This window comes from Trifolium pratense, linkage group LG2 (assembly GCF_020283565.1).
Source record: "Trifolium pratense cultivar HEN17-A07 linkage group LG2, ARS_RC_1.1, whole genome shotgun sequence".
Classification (NCBI taxonomy): Eukaryota; Viridiplantae; Streptophyta; class Magnoliopsida; order Fabales; family Fabaceae; genus Trifolium; species Trifolium pratense.
The window spans coordinates 46,504,438-46,526,588 of record NC_060060.1 but is presented as its reverse complement, the minus strand read 5'-3'; the positions used below and the strand labels follow the sequence as shown (position 1 = coordinate 46,526,588).

Sequence of the window (22,151 nt, the reverse complement as noted above, 5' to 3'; positions counted from 1 at the left end):
GACCATTTTACTAATTAAGCCTATAAAATATTAAAATATTTCACTTGTATGACAGAATAGAGAAATGAAATAAATCAGAACTTCCCTTAAGCTCAATCACATGCATGCATCCTTCAATTTTGAATGAACTTTTCTTTGCAATCTTTGTTTGGAATTAAGCTAAAGCCGCGACAGGGCAACTCTCCTTTGGCAAGTTATTTCCAATGATGAGCTCTATAGGTAGTTCAAAATATGTCTGCTTGCCAGGAGAGAGATGCCCTATTGCAGATTTGCTTATTGATGGATTTTTCGACTTCAATGAGTGCTTGTGCCATGAATTGCCACTGGTTTGTGTGTGACACTTCAGAAGAATTTTATAGCAAAGAAGATGGAATAAACCTATGAGAAACATTGGCATATTCTTGAGGGTTATGCCATGGATATCCAAAACCAGTTGTTTTTCTACAGCAATCACTTTTATTATATGCTCATGAATTGCTGATTCCTAATAGCCAAGGGTCAAAACGCTTTTTTGCTGATTTCTAATATCACAAATTCTTGTATACTTTATAAAAGTAGAAAAAATAGTTGTGAATAAAATCAAGGTATATTTTTTCATATCTAAAGTTGCTAAGTGGCTTGGCCCTCTGCCCAAAGCTTTTTTCACTAGTAGAAAGTAAAATTATAAGAGAACAAAAATTAGGGGACATAAAATCTAACTGCAGTTAATACTAACGCATATTAATCAAGGGTCTACAGTCTGGTGAATGGACCGATCGTCAATATAGAACGAGTCAAAGAACTAATTAAATCTGAATCAATCACAAGGACTAATACCAACAAAAAATTGACACTGATACGGAACCCAAACCCTTGAAACGGGAAGATTTCAACAAATGACCTAAAAACAATCAGAGATCTAAAAATCGAGAGCATGAACTGGTCTATTAAATCCGCGAAAGAACAGCGCTTCACGGAGCGAAAACACAAAAGCCCAACATATCGAACCAACAAACAAGTGCATGAACGAGATGAATCTAAAACCACATGCACCCCGGTGAAAGAGCACCTTCAGAACTCTAGCAACCCAAATCAAAAAGAATTCCAGCGACACTACAAGGTAATGACAATCTCCACAACGAGCAGGGCAGCGACGTCACCCAAAAGGCAAGGGCGGCGGCGGCATCTAAAACAGCCGAGCCCCATGCCAAAGGGGTTTAACACCAGTAGAAGATCCGGCACGGTGTGACCCCAAGTGGTGCGTAGTAGCTCATCACACCACTACCTTTTGAGGTTACATTATATTGTAAGAGAAAGAGTTTGGATTGGGATGGAAGCGGCACAAGTTTAGATTTGCAAACATGTTTAGAATATCATAAAAAATTCCAAAAAATGAAAATTATTTTATATGCCATTCTCAACTTTAAACATATTATCCTTGTGTCTCCTGTACTTTCTAATTCTGGACTTTTATTAACTAAATTATTTTTACATAGGTTTTTTCTAATTTACCTCTTGTATTGTCCATAAATATAGAGAAAATCTAAACAATTATTTGATTTAAAATATATGCTATATATTTAAGGCTAAATTATATGATATTTTGCCTAAAGAAAAATGCCATGTCACCTGATATAAAGTGCATGCCAAACTTATCTTATGGAGTAAGCTATTTTTCATCGGATCAATAGAGTATAATTTAAATCAAAACTGCAACAAAACAAATGACATGCAATATATGGTGTTGACTGTTGACTAACCTAATGACCTTGGATATGGTCACTCAACAGTCAACAACATCATGATAAAGAAAGAATAGAATCTTACATTAATGGGAAAAAAAATGTAAAGATTATAGGATATTTAGGACCTTCAAGCATAATGCCATTTTTCAGAAGACAAAAAGAGGAACTAGTAGCTTTCAGGAAAAGGATATCCAAAGCATAAAACCATCATGTGTTAGCTAAGCTAGACTATATATAACTTGTTGGGAGGGTCGTTCACTACTTGGCAATCTAGCTACACACAATAGTTAGAGTATTATTACATTTTAGTAAGCAAATCAGTCATAGGGCATGTCTCTTTTAGCAGGTGATTGTGATATTGCATTTGACTTGGTGCAATAAAAATGTACATATCTTATTCATTGACTTGCCAAAGGAGAGCTGCCCTATGAATGTTTAGCTTAGACTTATCTCGTTTTCGTACATAGATTACTTGACAATCTAGCTAGACATATATATATATATATATATATATATATATATATGGCAAATGCTAAATAGTGCCCCAGGAGCATTGGTTAAGAATTTAAATTTAGAAGGTTTTTCTTGAGTATTGTGTAGTCAACACATGAAAAGTCTAAATTTTGATTGTTTCAATGCATAACTTTTCCTTTATTTCTTTTTCAGAAATGCTATTGGGACACAAAGACCAAACAAATATACAACACAAAGGGGTATATTTGTCAATTTGCTCATCAACCACACGTGTGAGTTGTGACCTTCTTTTTCAGATTTTATATTTTAATTTTTTTTTCTTCTCCCTCACACCACCAAAACACATGTGAAATTCCTAATCTCAACCCAAAACACAGTTCAATCTCCTCCACCGCCATTCTCTGATTTCACCTTCATTCAACCTTCTCCTCAGATTCGTTCAACCTTCAGCTTCAATCTTCAAAATCCAGGTTCAATTTCTCATTTGTTTATTGTTAAATTTTTTAGGTTTTTGAAATTTCAATATGATTTTGAAATTTAGTAATTAGGTTTTTAAAATTTCAATCTTCTTTCAACTTTCTTTCAAGCTTTCAATGTTTAAAATTTGTATATCAAAATGAATATGAAGTTAATGTTTGAAATCAAGTTTTCACCGATATTTAAGCGTGTAAACATGACTCTGAGTTTTGTGTTTGTTATTGGTGTAATTCCCCTATGTGTTATGGTTCAATAATATACTTTTATGTAACATGTGAAATTGGTTTATGATAAAATGTGAAATCATGACATCTAATGAGACGTATTCATCACAAAACTTGGAAGAACTCTTTTTAGATGATAACACACATATCCTTTTGAAAAGAGTTATAATAGATTATGATCCAAAAAGTTTAACCATGATTTGTGTTTTGGGATCCTGGTTGTCAAAAGATAAAGGGTGTCTTTTTTTAAGTTCCTTTGTTGGAAAATTGAGCATGCAATTCTAAAGTTTTTTATGACTTATTAATGAGTTCTTACGAAGTATGAGAGCTTACATGTTAATTCCCTTTATTTCTTGTATTGTAATAACAATTTCCATTTTGTAGGTTTTGTAGGTTCTTCTACTGCCGGAAGTGAGTCAACCAGTTTGACGTTACACAAGTTCCTTGATAAGCATAGCTTATTGTTTTGCAGAAGTCTTTTCAAAGCTTTATAAATTTAAATCATGAAAGATAAGGTAATAACTATGACTTACAATTAATTTCGAATGTCATCAATCTAAACTTGTTGGGAGCATAGGCTCTAGTAATTGGTATTTTGACTTTGAAAACCTTAATAAAATAACTGATGTCAATTACTACTCAGTTGAAACAGTTGAAAGGTCAAACTTACGGCACAGACCCATTGGTATTGGAGTTCAAGGTCTTGATGATTCCTTCATACTGCTAGGAATGACATTTGATTCACCAGAGGTAAATAATGTTTATGTATATGGGGTTTATGACTTTGCTTAGGGTTTTGATTATCTGATTGGATGCTAAATTGATTCTTAACTTTGATATTTCTAGGTTAATTTTGATATATTTCTGATTGAAATTTTCGATCCAGTTGTGCATGTTTAGGAGTTAATATTTTTGATTTGATTTTAAGTTGATTCTTAACTTTGCTTACTGATTTTAAGTTATTTCACCATATGCTTCATTGATTGAGCATGTATTGAAATCTCCTAGCTTCCTGCACCATATGATTGTATAAAAAGTGATTCATGAGATGAAATGGGAATGAGAATTGCAATGATGTTTAAGTTAGGCACCTGAACCATGAATTTTAATTTCTTAACTAAATATCCTGCTAAAGAATGATACATGTTAATATGATTGTATAATGAATTCTCCTAGCTATCACTTGTCTATATGGTACCTCAATTCTTACTAATCGTGCTCTCTCTCTTATTAATTTGTTTTCTGCTTCTGCAATATTAACTTGTTTACTCAGTTTCTCCCTCCCTCTCTTATCCATTTTATGACATTTTCGCTTGTTTTCTTTGTTTAGAGTTGAAAGAAAGACTATACAAGTTTAAATTGGAAGAAGAAAGATTTTAAGCTCTTTTTCTACCTTTCAAATTATTTGATGTAAGTACTCAAATCCAACCAATATTTTAAATTGTGAAAAACTATGATTGAATGACTATACAAAATTGTTTTTATTTTCTTTTAAATTTTGTGTGCTGCAATGATAATGGTTTGAAGTAATTGACATGATATATAATTGCTATTTTCTTGGATTGTGAGGATCTGTTGTGGAGTTGAAGTTGGTCTGATTCATACCACAATCATAGTTCAATACTAAGTGGATAATCTTTCATTTTCACTTGTTTATAGTAACAGAGTGTGGTTGCTTGATTTGGTAAGAAAACAAATTGAATTCTGTAATTCATTTAAATCTATAAAATTTCATTTGAAAAAGAAAAAAAAAATTGAATCTTGCTATTGTTGTATTTTCCTTCCATCAATAAATAGAGGTAGAGAGAAATGTCAATACATTCTTAGACTTTCTGTTCTTAACACTGTTATTTGGTCAAATCCCACATAGTAGAGTATTGAAAAGAGAATGTCAGATTGTACATATTTCTGGTATTTCTCCATAGAAATATTGTTTGTAAGCCTTAAGCCATTTTCAACTGAACAACATAACAAGGATAATGTAAGGACTAATTAGCTTATGTGAGGTTTCTTAGAAATCTATCTGATGATCACTTTTAGCCTAAATTTGCCTTACAATTTATACAATTAATTTAACATGGTTTCTATTTTTTCCTTCAAATATTACACAATACCACTAAATCTGATAGGAGCAAAGTTTTAAGCTAGAGGAAAACTATATCTCAGTTCCAGCTCTTCTATTTATACCAAATTATATCTTATGTATGAACAACATATAAACCATGAACTACATTACTTCTGTTAGAAATAGCTGTACTGATGCTGTATTACACTTGACTTTTCATTTTCCTCTCTCTGCATTTAAATGTTGGTTTTAAAGTATATTGTTTATGTGAAATTTTTACAAAGTTTGTGCAATGTCTATGGTGAAACATGTAAAATATTTATTCTAATAATTCACTTTGTTGTTACCTAACAAATTGTTATTGCTGATTGGGTTTCCAGAAAATAAATAAACTGTATGAATGTGTTTGAAAGTATTTCAACTGAATAAGTGAATGTGAATATGTAACAGTAACTGGTGATTAATTTTACTCAATTGTGTAAAAAAGGCGATGTCAACTGATATTGTTTATTCTTCAACTTCGTGTTTTAAATTGTGAAAAACTATGATTGAATGACTATACAAAATTGTTTTTATTTTCTTTTAAATTTTGTGTGCTGCAATGATAATGGTTTGAAGTAATTGACATGATATATAATTGCTATTTTCTTGGATTGTGAGGATCTGTTGTGGAGTTGAAGTTGGTCTGATTCATACCACAATCATAGTTCAGTACTAAGTGGATTTTTTTTATTCTTCCCATCTTGTATGTGGACTATATTTGTGAGGGTTGGGTGTGGAGTATATATTGGTGATGATATATAATTGCTATTTTTTTTTTATCCTCAAAATTTTGTGTGTGATGGTCTAATATCATTTGTTTTAATGTCTGGAGTCTCAACTTGTGCGTATTTAAATTTGCAGCATAAGCTGACAGGCGGCTAAGCTTGCACATGCATCAGATGTGCAGTCACCACTAGATGACGATGCTTGAACACAATGATAGCGGGATGAGGATGTTGGCTTATCATCATTTTGTTATCATGAGAATTGTTTATTGCATATGTACTTGGTAGTTCAATCATATTGTGTGTGGGATGTAACTTTGTGTGATGCTCACCTATTTCAATTTAGAGCTAAATTGTAATTTTAAACTTCGGTGACAATGAATGCAGTGCATGCACAAATTAGAGGAAACTCTAAGTTCAGTATAATTGTACTAGTATTAAGAATCTGTTAAGTTTACATTCCAACTTTGAGGCGAAGTTTGTTAAGTGCCAAGTAATTTGGTTGCCCATTTGTTAGCTAAGGCGGCAAATTCTTGGCCTAGGCGCAATGTGTTTCATTTGATTCCTCATTGTATTGAGAACACTAAGTAATTAAATGAGTTAAGTTTGTTTGTGTAAAAAAAAAAAGTCTGACCAAACTATACAGATTAATATATTCTTTTTGATTAACTTATGTATGACCATGTAAAGTACAATATTTGTTAATGTCACTGATACCTTGTTTTATCATGTTTGGAAGGTTTTAAGTTTGTTAACCAAATTTGTTGCCAAACTGCCCAATTATCTACACATAACTCCCCACATTGATATTTTTAATAATTTAAAAGAATCTCACTATTTGTTCACAAGTGAGATTGTACATGAGACACACTTCTGATTATTTTTAGATGAAAAAGTTAAAATAAAGTTAAATGTGAATGATTTTTTCTCGTTTTGAAGAATTTAAGTTAGTTAACCAAATATGTTGTCCAACTCCTCAGTTATCTACAATTGACTCCTCACATCTATATTGTTAATAATTTAAAGTAATTTCATTATTTATTCACAAGTAGCATTGTAAATGGGAGACACACTTCTGATTGTTTTCATATAAAAAAAGTTTAAAAAAAGGTCAAGGTGAATTCTTTTTTCATGTTTAAAAGATTTTAAGTCAGTTAACCAAATTTGTTGTCCAACTCCACAATTATCTGCAAATAATTCCCCATGTCTATATTGTTACTAATTTAAAGGAATATTACTATTGTCGATACACGTGTGGGGAGTCCGGTTCAGATAACTGGGGAGTTGGAGAACATATTTGGTTAATTCTCTTAAAATCTTCCAAACTTGAAAAAATCATTCACCATTAACTTTGTTTTAACCTTATCATTTGCAAATAATCGAAGTGTGTCTCATATACAATTTCACTTTTTAACTAGTAAGATTTCTTGAAATTATTACTAATATAGATGTGGGGAGTCATGTGTCGATAACTAGGGAGTTGAAGAACATATTTGGTTAACGGATTTAAAATCTTCCAAATTTAACCAAATCACCCACCTTTTACTTTATCATCTGCAAACCAACAGAATTGTGTCACATATATAATGCAATTTGTGAACAAATACTAAGATTCCATAAAACTATAACCAATGCAGATGTGGGAAGTCGTGTTCAGATAACTGTAAAATGGGCCAAAAAAAAAGTGAATGATTTTCTCACCTTTGGAAGATTTTAAGATGATTACCCAAATTTGTACACCGACTCCCAGGGGTGGAGCCCCTCATGGGTTGGACAGGGCCATGGCCCGCCCCAAGATTTTCATTTTTTTTCAGGTATACTATTTAGAGGCAGTTTTAAACCCCCGCTAAATAGTATGTTTAGTTTGTTATTTCTAAGTTTGCGGGGGTTTCAAGCACCCTCAATTTGGACGACCAGAATTCTTTAACAGGTTCCCAGTTTGCGGGGGTTTCAAACCTCCTCGATTTGGACGATCCAGAATTCTCACTTACAAATTAATAATTCAAATGTCCTTCTTAATTTATTTTTTTGAAGCATCCCTTCTAATGTTTTATTGTTTAATATTTATAGAAATTTTAGAATGTGTAATTTATTTTGTGAAAGTATTCAAGTATATTTTTTTGGAGAAAAAAGTACTCAAATTTTTATTTAAAATAGAGTTTGTGTATAAAAATTCATATTTGATCAATCTTTTATTAAAAAAATTAAAATTTATTTATTGAAAATGGTAATGGTTCACCTATTGACTCTTTTTGAGATATCTATATTAGACACGCCCTCAATATGATATGTCTTTTTTTAGTAATTTTTTTGTATATTCGATTTATATTCATAGCGGCCCGCCCCAACCTTTTGGGCTAGCTCCGCCACTGCCGACTCCCCAATTATCTGCACATAACTCACGTCATCTAGATTGTGAATAATTTTAAGGAATATCAATATTTGTTCAAGAGTAAAATTGTACACGAGACATATTTCTGATTGTTTGAAGATGATAAAGTTAAAATAAAGTTAAAGGTGAATTTTTTATATTTTTTTTTTTCAAATTTGGAAGATTTTAATCCAGTTAACCAAAGTTGTAGCTCAACTCCCCCGTTATCTACACATAACTCCCCACATCTAGATTGTGAATAATTTCAAGGAATATCACTATTTGTTCAAGAGCGGAATTGTACACGAGACACATTTCTGATTGTTTATAGATGATAAAGTTAAAATAAAGTTAAAGGTGATTTTTTTTTTCAAATTTGGAAGATTTTAATCCGGTTAACCAAAGTTGTAGCCCAACTCCCCCGTTATCTACACACAACTCCCCACATCTAGATTGTGAATAATTTCAAGAAATATCATTATTTGTTCAAGAGTGGAATTGTACACGAGACTGGAATATCACTATTTGTTCAGATAACTGGAAAATGGGCCAAAAAAAGTGAATGATTTTCTCACCTTTGGAAGATTTTAAGATGATTACCCAAATTTGTACACCGACTCCCCAATTATCTGCACATAACTCCCCTCATCTAGATTGTGAATAATTTTAAGGAATATCATTATTTGTTCAAGAGTGGAATTGTACACGAGACACATTTCTGATTGTTTATAGATGATAAAGTTAAAATAAAATTAAAGGTGATTTTTTTTTCAAATTTGGAAGATTTTAATCCGGTTAACCAAAGTTGTAGCCAAACTCCCCCGTTATCTACATACAACTCCCCACATCTAGATTGTGAATAATTTCAAGGAATATCACTATTTGTTCAAGAGTGGAATTGTACACGGGACACACTTCTTATTGTTTATAGATGATAAAGTTAAAACAAAGTTAAAGGTGAATGATTTTTTTCAAATTTCGGGATTTTAAGCTAGTTAACCAAATTTGTACCCCAACTCCCCGGTCATCTACAAATTCTACACATAACCCCCACATCTAGATTATGAACTATTTGATTAAACACATTTCATTCCGTCCCAATATTGCGACAAATGTTTTAAATTCCGTCCCAATTTGGCGACAGATTCTTTATATTCCGTCCCAATTTCTATTTCATTTTAATTTCTATTTTTTAATAATTTTTGCACAAATTTAATTCCTTGAATAATTTAAAAAATTCATCCCAAACTAGATATTTGTTTGCAAACATCAACTTTTTCCATCATAAACATAAGTATCTCACATTACATAATATCAAAGTCATCAATACATCCAAAATGTTAACGGTTCTAATAACTTTAAGGTGGCTACATATCGTACTTTAAATAATTCTTTAAGTTCTACATTCAAAAATCATTTATATATATACTCATCAACATGTGCACCATCATTTGCATTACTTCCATGAGTAGTATTACCAATAGAAGGATTTCGTTCATTCAAATCTGTTGGATCCATATCTATATTTCCATGTTTAGCTTGCGGCAATTGTTTTATTTTGACAAGCAACTGTTGTTTGTAATCGGCTGCCTTAATAGCGGATAGATGCAGGCCAAAAAATACAACTGATGAAAGGCTCCAAGCATAGCAACAGATCAACCAAACATGCCTGAAAACCACCAGCAAAAAACAAATGCTCAAAACAGAATCACAACTGCATAGAGAAAAAATAGGCAGCATTGCATCTCATAAATCCAAAACCAAGGTCAGGCTAAAAAATGGTACGAAAACAAACCCAGAAGATACACTAGTCATCTAGCTAGACAACTCAAAATCCTTAAAAACAAAACACATTTTTCATACCAAGACACCTATAACAGTACTATACAACTTAAATTGAAGCTCCCCTCTGATTTACACACTTTGATCCTCACACTGAGTACACTATAAATTAGCTTATGGTATCTAACACATTACTACGAGTACTCCAATTCTAATCATAACACACTGGAAAACTGGACATCAACATTAACATATAATTGCATACCAACATCCAAACACTACCAGCACTAATTACACCATACTAGAAAGTCCCTATAACACAACTCAATATTTATCTACTAGTCTAATTATCGTACACATCTCACATTTAACACAACTCAATATTTTTCAGTCAACAACAGTAGAGAAGTTCCTATAAAGTCATTTGATATCCCTTATGGAACATCATTGATATTATTATGCCACAAAAGTAGTAAGTATAGTTAATAATAATAATAAAGTGACCCCTTAAATCTAGGAGTAATAATGGGAAGCACAAAAGAGAAATGAAAGTTCAACATTGGACACATTGCTACATTAAAGAGTGCAATATTCAAATAAAAAATCAAAATGGTATAGTCTATGACATAAAGAGTGTCAAGGTTCCACCTATAAACCAGCTGTAGTGTACATTATGAGATGCAAAACCAGCAGTAGTGAAAGTATAAACACTGATGCATGTTAAGAATTGTGAAAATTGGGAGAACAAGAGTTACATGATGTGATACCTTAACCTTAGCTCCACAATATGTGCTCAAACTTGGGATTCATCATTCATGCTAAGTAACCTCAAGAAGCAACCTACAAATGAAAAAAGTGGCTAGAGTTAAATTCTTACAAAATGTGTCAGTCATTACAAATTAAGTTCATTGTACAAAAGTGAGACTACTCCTAAGAATATTGTCTCTAGTGCAAAACCAACCATACAGCACAACCACTAAATTCTCTCAAACAACCTATAGAGACCAGGCTACCTCTAAAACACTAGTAAAAGATATAATACCAAATATCAGGTTGGCTCCATCTTGTGTCCATTTCCATTAAAAGAAGAATTTTGAGCAGATCAAATTGCATCAAAGAAGAGCATTCCTTTGTTCACCTTGTAATCTGCGAAATTGGAAAAGTTTAATCAGATCAAAACATCTGTACACATTGAGCATAGAAACATATCAAGTAAACACCAAAAAAACAATAGCCACACTTCAACACACCAGATAGAACCCCTTAGTCAACAACAACTATATTACACATGGAAATGGGAATATATTCTAATGTGCACATATAGAGATCAATATCACATAACTATATTACATAAGTACTCTTAACTTAGACAAAAATCAAGCGAGAAAACTATCCAAGAAAGTATGGTTGAAGCCTAAGTCAATTCAAAACAAGATATTATCAATTTATAACCAATTCAAAACAAGATATTATCGATTTATCATGACAGGTATGTGGTGCAATCTAAAAGTTGCAGAAAATGATATGTCAGACACTATGGGATTTCCTTTCATTACTCTACATATTGAACTTATGAACAAGCTAATCATTGATCACATCACAAGTAATAAGTACTTCTACTATAGCTTAACCACAAATAATAAGGAACTCTACTATAGTTGAACATGCTCAAATATATTCTCAACTCTTACGACAGGTGGTGCACGCCTAATCTGACCATTTTACTCAAATACATAGAAAGGTTCTTCGACAAATAAAAACGGCGTTCAACTCGCCAAGTGATTACAAGTCTTCTTAATAATATTAATAATAATTATCAGTTATTTTCAATATTACTACAAGCTATCCTAAACTAGAAACTAATTCATACTACACCATGTCTTCAAGTTTAGTTCAATCCTTATTCTTTCTACATTTTTTTTTTATATATTTTCGCCTTATTTATTTTTCCCGAGGTCCCTAACATTTTGAAAACAACTCAATTTCCATTCTCTCTTTTTGTACACCCTTTGCCTTCCACTATCTTTTGAGCAACATGGAAATAGTCGGTTCAATTATCAAATACATCTTTGATCTATCCAAACCATTTTAATGTAGTATAACAAACACTAATCAGTCAAAATCCCAAAATCAAGTTAAAAATTGTTATTTCCATATACAATTTGCAAGATCTAATTTCATGAAAATATATTAAGCTAGTAAGAACAAAACTATCATCTATGAAGCAATTCAGGAACAAATTTTGTGGAAAAAACAAGAGTCACAGAAGCCCCTTAAACTATGATTTATACTTTATACCCTGGATCGTTTAACCCCCAATTTATACCTTAAATTGTTTGACCCTAATTCACTGTTAAAGAATGCTTACGTTAACAATGTGTTTGAGCGTGAGAAAAAGATTGCAACGAGGAGAGCGAGAGAGAGAGAAAGAGAGCAGAACGCGGCAGAAGCGATGATGGTGGCAGGCAGCGGCGGTGACGAGATGGAGCAACAAGGTGAGAGCGTGTGTTTACGTTTTTCAGAAACAAGGAAACAGGGAAGAGAGAGAGATTCACATGTGTGCAGTGTTTTAAAGAAATAAAAAATAAATAGAAATGAATGTATAAAATGGGTGTATAAATGAACAGTTAAAAAAATGTGGTATATTTGTTAAAGAACATGTGTCTGGATAACAGATATTGCAGAAAACGTTTCAGCTTATAATTTCATTACAAGCCACACACATAATCATTTCAAGTATTACACTCAAAAGCCATTATCATTTCAGCTAGCTTATAGCTTAATTTGATCAAACGTAGCCTAAATCAAATCAAGTAAATACTTGTATAGCTTTGAATTCATTTGTAAATACCTAAAATCTCATACAGGCTCCGGACCTCTGTAACGGGCACTGAGACTTCACCTTGGCTTTATAGTGATAACAGGAAATAAGCAGCAGTGCATAGGCAACAACTTTGCATATTCCACCAAATCATGCTTTCATCAACAGGTTCAATTTCTTTTTCAATTGCAACAAAAGCTTCATGTAGACATATGATCAAAACAATACATTGACATTAGGCAACTAAATCAGTAGACTACAATAGCCAAAGTTGGACACATTAAGCCCAATTTCTAGCAAAAAAAAAAAAACCATTTTTCTTCTAAATCCAACAATTCAAGCATTTTATCAAATAGCTTGTGCACAATGATGATGAATGCTCATAGATGGTGAGAATACATTTAACCTGAAATTTAGACCCTAGATCATTTAACCCCCAATTTATAACCTAAATCATTTCACCCTAATCCTAATTCATTTTTAAAGAATGCTTACCTTAAGGATAAACAGAGCTTCAGGTAACAAATTGCAACGAGGAGAGTGAGAAAGAGATCACATTGAAGCGAGGAGAGCGAGAGAGATCGCATACGCAGTGAGTAGAGCGAGAGACAGAACAAGACACAGACAAGAAGGTGGCAGAGTGGAGAGAGACGACTAGCGACGACTGTGGCAGCTTGAAGAGGTTACGCGGCGGAAAAAGCTAAAAGGGAAGAGGTTGTGCTCTCAGCCTCTCACCTGTGTGTGTTGTTGTTTGGTGAAGAAAGAGAAAGGGAAAAAAGTTAAAAGAAAAAATGGAAAAAGAAGAAAAATAAGTCACATGTGTGCCAGTTTGGTATAAAAAATAAAAATAAAATAGAAATAGAGGTACAAAGCAATAGTATAGTATTAATGTTGTATTTTTGTTATGGATTTGTGTATACATAGCATTTCTGTTTCTTTTTTTAGCTCCTTAACTAGTGCCCCGGGGGCACTAGTTAGCAAGACCTTATATATATATATATTAGTAAGCAAATCAGTTATAGGGCATGTCTCTCTTGGCACGTGATAGCGATATTTCATTTGATTTAGAGCTACAAACTTGCCAAAGGAGACCTACGACTGTTTAGCTTAGACATTTGTTCCATTTTTCCTTGATATGAAATGCAATTGTTCGATCAAAAAGTAGTTTTGGTGAGGTCATAGGTTTGGTGTATACTTCTAGTACCCATTGTATTTTGAACTATCTATTGAGTTTTTCGTATATACTCTCTCTGTTTCAAATACTTGTCATTTTAGAAAGAAAAAATTTGTTTCAAATTACTTGTCGTTTTGATAATTTAAGGTTATATTTTGTCTATTATACCCTCATGTAAATTTCAAATATTTAGGATTAGTTGTTGAAAACGTAAAAGATTTAATATATATTTTTAAAACTAAAGTTTTTTTAAAATTTTTTTTTGATACATAATATATTAAATTTATTGTAAAGAGAAAGTGTGTGCAAAAAAAAAAATTATTGGTGAATTAAAATAAAGATATAATAGGAAGATAAGGTGCAAAAACACACTTTCTTAATTTCTTATTTCTTTTTCTAAAACGACAAGTAATTTGAAACGGAGGGAGTATAATATTATATTTACCGTTAATTATAAAAAAATACACTAATGTGTAGTAATTTATCATGTGGTTGATACTATTGTTGACTTAGTGTATATTGGCACAACAAAAAACTCGCGGTTTACCCACGGTCAAAACCGTAGCTAAATAGACATTTGACAGTGGCTAATTATGTTTGCCACGTAAATTTTGAGTGTGGCTAATCCGGGCGTCACGAAATTTAGCCACGGTTAAATATGATTTTTGCCACGCCTATTTAAAGCGGGGTAACATTTTGTTAGCGACAATCATTTCTCCTTTAGCCACATGTGTTTATATCACCAAGTTAATTAGTGAGAGGTGAGAATGACACAAAATCTTGAAATGATGCAATAGTTAGATTGAAACAAACTGTCTTTTGGTTTAATTAGTCTAGGAACTTTTGGTGAACAAGAGTGAATGATATGCATTGTTTCAAATTAACATCGCAGAATATCTTTATAGGTTGGGTTGCTTCCCTTCATATATAGTGACACTTAGGAGGAAGAAAATACATGCAACGAAATTCATGTTTCATGAGTCAAAATTCTATTTAAAATATTTCTAAGTCATTTATTAATTTCTCTGGTGCACAAAAGTCATTGAGGAAATTTTATTCGGTAAACCATCATTGATTGATATACTTGATATTAGTGTGCAATTTATATCATAATTTCCAAAGTATCATACAGGGATTCGTCGGTTAACCCGGCCAATTGCATTGCATAAACTACTAGGGAAGAATCGAACCTAAAGTTTAGTGTAATACACACACTTTAGAATTATTTGCAGCAGGTTTTTCTTCATCTTCACATCAGGTTTTTCTTCATCTTCTCCTGGTTTAACATTTGTAGCAGTCTCCCAACACAAGATCTATGTTTTAAAGTCTACAAGAACATCTTTGTGTGCGTACAAGGCCAACCCGCACCATGTGTCTGGTGTGCGGCGGGATCAGACCTCAAAATTTTAAAACCCTAATAATGGTTATATATTTTTAATGTTCATAAAATATCAAATGTTTATCAATATATTAGTGATAGCCTTTTATTGTATCTGATTGTAATTTCCTTGGGTTCATACCTCTACGTTGTCTTTTTTTCCCCATGATTTTTGTTCTACACAGTTTAATCATTGATTATGATGTCTCTTTTGATGTTATATACGATGATAATTATTTTTTTATGCTCTTAACAATTTAAATAGAAAATGTTTTATTGTAAATTGTTTTTACATATTTTTATTAAGTGTCATTTTTAATATTCAAGGACTGCTATACAAAGATGGAAAACTCAGAGCACAATGCTAAGGGGAGTGAATTTATCGATACAATCCAGAGAATGTGTTTTATGCGACTCCGAGGTGGAAAACTCAGAGCATTTACTTTTGTAGCAAGGATGTACTACAATGTTTTTAAATGGCTAAGGGTAGTTCTCATCATACCGCCCGACTTATTTACCTTGATGAATTATTTAACAGGTTTTGATCACCAGAAAGAGATGAGGAAAAACTTGTTTGTTAGTTTGGAACGCAATGCTGTGGCGTTTATGGCGTCACCATAATCGTGTATTTTTGAAGAGAGGATGCATGATCACAATGCTTTGATTGATGAAATTAAAATTTTGTCTTGGGTTGGTTTTGAATGATGTTAATGCAACCACTGCCTTCAGTATATGAATGGTTGACCGAACCAGTGCTGTGCAGAAGTGAGAGAATAAAGAGATCAATTTGGTCTAACAATGACGAACATCTGAGGGAGAGAATCGAATGAATTACAATTTACAACAGTTTGGCCTATAACAAAATCACACAAGAGATTTTTTATCCCGATTCACTATTACAACAATGTTTACAAAAGATCAAATGAATTACAAGAAATTAGCTCCAAGATTTTACACAGAACAGTCCTAATTTCTACTCATTTTCCAATCTCTTCCCTTAAACAAGAGATTTAGCAAAAGCACAAAAAACAATAAAAATTAAAGCACTCAAGAACAAAGATATGAAACATGAATTTCACTACGAAAGTGTTTGTAATTACTAAAGCCAGGATTTGTGTCAAAGGAACAGTTGTAGATTGAGTAGAAGTAGACAGTAGTAATGGACTCTTAAGATGCCATTGATGATGATCAAAGTTGATGGTAGGGAAAATATAGTAATGTCATAAAAATGCTTAAAAGAACTAATTATCATTTTGCATCACTAACATGCATAAACAATTTACCAGAAAAATATGTAAGTTATATATTGTAAAATTAAAATGAACCTGCAACACATTTTGCATCACTTAACCTCTTTGCAACCATTCTATGATGAGATTAAGCTAAAAAAACCACAGGGCAACTCTCCTTTGGCAAGTTATTAATTCATTATGTGCTTTATAAGTAGCTCCAAAAAATACTAATTTCTTACTTGCCAGGAGAGAGGTGCCCTATTGTTACTTTGCTTATTAATGAACTTTTCAACTTAAACCAATTAATGCTATGGATGGCCTTATGCCATGAATTGCCTATGGTATTTTTGTGACATTTTTATAGCAATGAAGATGGATAATGGAATAAACCTCTGAGAAACATTGGCATATTCTTGAGGGTTATGCTTCTATGGATATCCATTATAACAGTAGTTTTTCTTTCGATCACTTTTGATATGTGATAAAATCAGGGTATTTGTTTTCCTGACATTTAGATTCTTGTATACTTTGAAGAAGTGGAAAAAAGAAGTTGTGAATAAAATCAGGGTATCTTTATTCCATATATCTAAAGTTCCTTAGTGGCATGGACCTGTTTGCACAACTACATACATATTCCATATATTTTTTCTTTTAATGTATACAACCTCGGATGAACTTGTATGAATATATGGATTTCACATGTTAATTCTTGTATTAATACTTTTTTGATTAATTCAATTCTCTATTCGGTTAATCTTTGTGCTTAATGTTTCATGTGTATTGATAAATGTTCATGTATGATTTTAGATTCATATAGATTAAGAGATTAATCGTATGAATTAGACCCAAATTGATTGTTGAACCTTGTAATCTAGAGATAGGGAATTAAAGGTTGTGACTTATGGTTTAACGTTCAATATTTACCTATTTTAACTATTCAATTGGCTTAAGAGATTAGGGGATTATAGTGTAAAATAGTGAGTTATACACCATGAGAATGGGTATAGTGGCTTAGTTAAACCGTCGTGGTAATTGAATTGATCATTAGAAGGGTATTAGACGCTAACATCCATAGTGACATACAAGGGATTCAACGCAAAATCCAATCGCTTTTCTTTATTGTTGATTCAAAAACCTTTTTATTTTCAATTGTTATGCTATGCAATCCCCCCAAAATGTTTTTTATATTTTCTTCCTAAGTAATAGTTTAATTGTTTTGCTTTAAATTAATCTCCATCCCTGATGATCGATAATTTTTACTACTTGACGGCATTTAGTATACTTGCTAAATTTCTATCTCTCTCTCTCACACACACAAACACACACACACATATAATATACAAACATAACTAAAATCGATAATGATAAAAAATTAACATTTAAATTACTCAAATTGAGCAAACAAGTAATAATTACATATCTTTAAGTACTATACAAAAAGGAGAGTGGGATGAGTAACTTAAATGGTTAATTAGTTGAGCTAAGAGTTAAGGAGTTGGAGATCCGCGGTTCAAGTCCTAATAAGGAGAATAACTAACATAACAATATAATATACTAACAATTTGCTTATAAAAAAAATACGTACTACTCAAAGACATAGTTGGTAACATCATACTCTAACATTCAATACTTAAGAGAAAACACGAATTGTATCAGTCTCTTTTCCTACGTTTTCGATACGTGTATCAGAGAAGTATCCGACACGTATCGGTTATATTTTTTTTTTTAAAATAATATTAATTTCTGATACTTTTCCGCTATGTGTATCGGAGAGTATCAGACACGATACTTCGCCATTTTTGAAGTATGGGGGCTTGAGAGCTTGGAAAGACTAAACCTAAAATTCATTTCATCCATTATTCATAAAAAACAGAGCTTTCTCTACCATCAATGTCTGGTACACCATCATGGACGGGTAACTCCAAAATAACGTACTCAAGGAAGAATATATTATAAAATTATTATCCCTCCGTCTCAATTTGATTGACACAGTTGACTATTTCACGTATTTTGATGCATAATTTGACGATTAATATTTTTAATTGTATGATAGTAAAAATTATAAAAATTTGATATTTTGACAATACTCATCGAGATGAATCAAACAATATCTTATATGCTAATATTTATTTTTGTTTATTAGTAGAAAAATAAGGTCAAAACAAAATGTGTGAATAGTGCATAATAGTCAACCGTGTCAATCAAATTGTGACGGAGGGAGTACTTTTTAAAAGCTTTATGATTTGTTTGGAGGACGGGGTTCGATCCCCTGAAACTGTGATCGGAGGGGACTGAAACCATTTGATGCAAGAACTGACCCCCGAACCAGATTAAAAAAAGCAAAAAAAATAATTAATGGTCAACATGAAGAAATATAATTTTCAAAAGATAGATATAAACTATTTAATGGTCAACATGAATAAATTCAATTTTCAAAAGATAAAAAATTTAGGAAAATGCTAAACAGTGCCCAGGAAGCAAATATAGTAATATGACATTGAACTTTGTGCAGTCAACGCCTCGAAAGTCCAAAAAATATTATTTTCAATTTAAAAATTTCCTTTTTTGGTTTCCTTAACCAGTGCCTCGGGGGCACCGGTTAGCATAACCCAAAAATTTAAGGGTCTGCAGTAAAAAAAATAATTAATGGTCAACATGGAAAAATTTAATGGTCAACATGAAGAAATATAAATTAAAAAGATAAATAGTACTCTCTCCGGTCTTTATTATAAGAAAAAATTTGTTTTTTAATTCATAGAATGTTTAATGTATCTAGTTCATAATGTGATCTAAATACATCAAACATTTTGTGAATCTAAAAAATAAACATTTTCTTATAATAAGGATCGGAGGGAGTGAAATTTTTAAAAAGATAGAAAAATAAATGTCTAGTAGCCTATATATAAACATGTGTTTAAAGACCACATAATACATCTATTTTTTAATCAGTGATTTCTTAAGATGGAGAAATCAAGGAATTCTCTCCACAAATTAGCATTGTTGTTGTTTTTTCTCATCATTGCAACAGGTATATATGATTGCAAAGAATAACTATTTATTGAATTTTGTGTAAACCACTTTTTTTGTTTTTCATTTCAAAAGTTTTTCCTTCGTATCTACTACGCATAAACATTTTCTATGTTTTATGTTGCTTTTTCTTTTTTTTCTTTTGCAGATATCTGTATGGGATCAGAATCATGGAGAGTTAAGGATAATGAAAAACGTTGTACTTTCGATATTGATTGTTTTGATGTTTTTTGTCCATACCCCGGACATCAAATGTATTGAGAAATTGTGTGAGTGTCAGCCACCTTCCATTACAATCGAGTAATAGACTACTCTTTTGAAATTAATATATACTATGAATAAAAGATATATTAGTTGTTGATATCAAAAAAAAAAAAAGATATATTAGTTGTATCAGTAGAAATTCACATCTTATGAAAGTTAATTAAAAAAACTTCAACCCTTTTCTATCTATTTTTTTTTTGTCTTAATTGGTACAATTATTTTTCGCCGTTCTTTTGATAGAAAATATATATTTTTTTTTTATCAATGATAGAAAATATTTTGTTAATCGATATGTATATACATTTTAAAATATTGTCAAATTTGTAACAAAAATAGGTGAAAAATAAAGATCGGTCGTACCAACTTCACGAAGGAAGTTAAACGACTAAGAGCTCGATTGGTTCGAGGTAGATAGAGGGGGGAGGTGAGGGGGTAATTTTGACAATTTTTTTTATTAAATCATTTAAAAAAAAAGTTTTTTATTCTTGGAAAAAAGAAACAAAATTTAAAAACAAATTTTTTTAAAATGTTCCCTCACAATTTAAAATGTTATATGAATTTAAAATATTCGTTTTACCAATTTAAAACGTTTTTTTTAAAATGTTCCAAGACTCATTTGTGATATTCTTTTTAAAACGTTTTTTACCAATTCTATTTGCTAAGTTTTTGTCAAAATTAAACTACAAGTTAATAAGACTCTAAAGTTGACTTTAGCATTGGCTAGGCCCGATTCTAGTATATTCATTTGATTTTCCAAAAATTATTTGACGCTATTATATAGAGTTGGATGGACAAAGTCCTTTGCTAGCGCTACTGTTTAGTTCGAGGGTTTAGTCTCACCCGACGCTAAAATTTTCTTTTCTAGTAGTGTAAACACTTGTTAATTTGTTGAGTATAACTTTCACTAGTAAGATTATTTCGACGATAAATCTGAATAAAAAAGAGGATTTGATGAGAGTTTCAACGATTGGTGGTTTTATTAGTTTTGGGGGAAGTTTCACGTTTGTTAGAAATTGAAATAATGAAGGGGAAAGTGACGGGGCTTTTGTATACGCGTATGGTTTGCGTTTTTATATGTCATCTACTAGTCATTCTGACCTCACGATTCATGCATCTCCTACGAAATCATCTTAGGAGTGACAGCGCGGTTGGAGCTTTCTTTGCTTAAAATTGTTTTGATTAACCTTGTAACAAAAAATAACCATAACATCTAGAAGGAGAAGGAAGAGCGCCGACGCCTGCAGCTTTGCAAGATGATGGTTAGGAAATTAAGTCTGAAACACATTATCATGAACAAGTCAAAACTTAAACAAAACACATTCATAAACATATCTTTCACAACTTGTAAAATTGTAAGCTTTATGTCATTGAATAGAGAAATGCAATAAAAGAATACTTCACCTTACACTCCAACAAATAAATGCATCTTAACCATGAATTACTTTTTCTATACTACCATTCTATGATGACATTAAGCTAAAGAAACGACAGAGCAACTCTCCTTTGGCAAGTTATTTGCAGTGAAGTCTATACTAACTGTTTACTTGCCAGGAGAGAGGTGCCCTATTGTTTGCTTTGCTTATTAATGAACTTTTCAACTAAAACCAATTCTTTCTTGGGCATTCAGGAGAGAGGTGCCCTATTGTGACACTTTAGCAAATAAACTTTTATAGCAAAGAAGATGGAATAAACCTATGAGAAACATTGGCATATTCTTGAGGGTTATGCCATGGATATCCAAAACCAGTTGTTTTCAGCAACCACTTGTGATTCCTAATAGCCAAGGGTCACTGTAGAAGAAAATGGTATATATTCTGATGTATTTATTGATATGAAAGTAGTGAATATATACAGAGGTCTCTCCATGATTATAGGAGATAAAAAATCAAAACATAATTACAAGACATAAATGAAAGATATACAATGATTAGAGTCAACTATCATCTTAATTCCAAATAATAGAAAATCCCTAAAACTAATCAATTTCAATCAATTCCAACAGTCACAATCCAAAAAGCTTTGTTGGGTCATTTCTCAGATTCTTTTGTACTTTCAAGAAGTGGAAAAAAGAAGTTGTGAACAAAATCTGAGTGTATTTTTCTTTACAGAGATGCTATATGGAACGACATGTTCCAGACGACGAATGCACGACCACGTGATATACGCCCCACCGAATTTCCTTTTATGATTTTTATTTTGAACAATTAATTGCAACACAGAAAATCACTCACACACTGATGTATATGCTTCTTATTTTTCGGCAAACTGGAAACTTGCCTCTTATTTTACTGCGCCAAGATCACCGTAACCACAACAAATTTTGGTTGATCTCACCAGCAACTTCTATAAGCGCAACAATTGCTGTTTCCAT

General features: G+C 31.9%; 2 long non-coding RNA genes across 4 annotated transcripts; one reads left to right on the top strand and one right to left on the bottom strand.

Annotated features, from left to right (window-relative positions):
• The first annotated feature begins 2,424 nt into the window (after nt 1-2,424).
• Nucleotides 2,425-13,353, top strand: LOC123905890. Of its 2 annotated transcripts, XR_006808572.1 has the most exons (6): nt 2,425-2,668; nt 3,284-3,414; nt 3,543-3,649; nt 4,230-4,309; nt 12,752-12,873; nt 13,216-13,353. It is a non-coding gene; the product is annotated as an uncharacterized LOC123905890 (long non-coding RNA). The 2 variants fall into 2 exon arrangements; XR_006808571.1 differs by lacking the exons at nt 12,752-12,873; nt 13,216-13,353 and adding an exon at nt 5,868-6,400 and having other exon boundaries at nt 2,448-2,668.
• On the bottom strand, nt 9,358-13,341 carry LOC123905891. Of its 2 annotated transcripts, none has more exons than XR_006808574.1 (5): nt 13,201-13,341; nt 12,253-12,903; nt 10,927-11,030; nt 10,652-10,724; nt 9,358-9,771 (listed from the first exon to the last, which is right to left on the bottom strand). It is a non-coding gene; the product is annotated as an uncharacterized LOC123905891 (long non-coding RNA). The 2 variants fall into 2 exon arrangements; XR_006808573.1 differs by having other exon boundaries at nt 12,736-12,903.
• Nucleotides 13,354-22,151: the final 8,798 nt, after the last annotated feature.